The 1,072-nt window shown below is 38.5% G+C and overlaps 1 non-coding gene across 1 annotated transcript; it reads left to right on the plus strand.

The window, feature by feature from the left end:
* Nucleotides 1-299: 299 nt before the first annotated feature.
* Nucleotides 300-406, plus strand: LOC133799081 (small nucleolar RNA R71). The gene has a single exon (XR_009876285.1). It is a non-coding gene; the product is annotated as a small nucleolar RNA R71 (small nucleolar RNA).
* The last annotated feature ends 666 nt before the right edge of the window (nucleotides 407-1,072 follow it).

The following is a 1,072-nucleotide window of genomic DNA, read 5'->3' on the forward strand; positions in this document are numbered from 1 at the left end:
ATACCGATTGGATTTGCATGACTTGAGTGGCCATAGAATTTTGTTGCAGTTTCTTGGTCAATGATGCAACTTGAGTAGTGAGAGAGGTAATAGCATCCAACTCATGCATACCAGCTACTTTCTTATTTCTATCTCGTTCACTAGGCCACTGATAGTTATTCATGGCCATTTCTTCAAGCAATTCATAGGCCTCATTAACATTCTTGCTCATGAAAGCACCACCTATTGCAACATCAATAATGGTGCGAGTCTTCCCACACAAACCATTGTAAAAATTATGGACTAGCATCCATTTTTCAATCCCATGATGAAGACACTTCCTCAAAATCTCCTTAAACCTCTCCCATGCATCATAAAGAGACTCTCCATAAAATTGAGAGAAGTTATTAATTTCCCCTCTTAACTTTGTAGTCTTGGATGGAGGGAAAAATTTAGCAAGAAATTTCAGAGCTAATGCCTCCCATGTAGTGATTGAATTGGCTTGAAGAGAGTTCAACCAACTTTTAGCTATATCCTTCAGTGAGAATAGGAACAATCTCATTCTAATAGCACCGTCAGTGACCCCATTTTATTTAAAAGTTCCACACAACTCCAAGAAATTGGCTATTTGTGTATTGGGATCTCAGTAAGGAGTCCACCAAACTAGACAGTAGACTAGACCATTTGCAGAATCACCGGCTTAATTTCAAAATTATTGGCTACAACTGCAGTTGGATGCATGATTGTACTCTAGTAACATCGGGGAGTACATAGTCTGTGAGTGTGCGAACTGCTGGCTCAGCAACGTCCCCAGTCAAACATTGCTCTGATGTTAGGCCATCTCTGCTAACTGTTTCTGCTTTCTGTTCTGTCTGCAAGTCCTCTCAATTTTAGTATTAATGGGCAAAAGATTGTCAGTCCCTTGACGTCGCATATACTAATTGGCACCTGAAATTAAGATTCTCAAACACAACAGTTAGAGACAATTAACACAAAAAAACCATATTAGAATAAAAATAAATTGTATTTATATTAATAAAAATCAATCCCTGGCAACGGCGCCAAAAACTTGTTGCGAATTTTATAGCTACGC

Source organism: Humulus lupulus, chromosome 8, assembly GCF_963169125.1.
Source record: "Humulus lupulus chromosome 8, drHumLupu1.1, whole genome shotgun sequence".
NCBI classification, from domain to species: domain Eukaryota; kingdom Viridiplantae; phylum Streptophyta; class Magnoliopsida; order Rosales; family Cannabaceae; genus Humulus; species Humulus lupulus.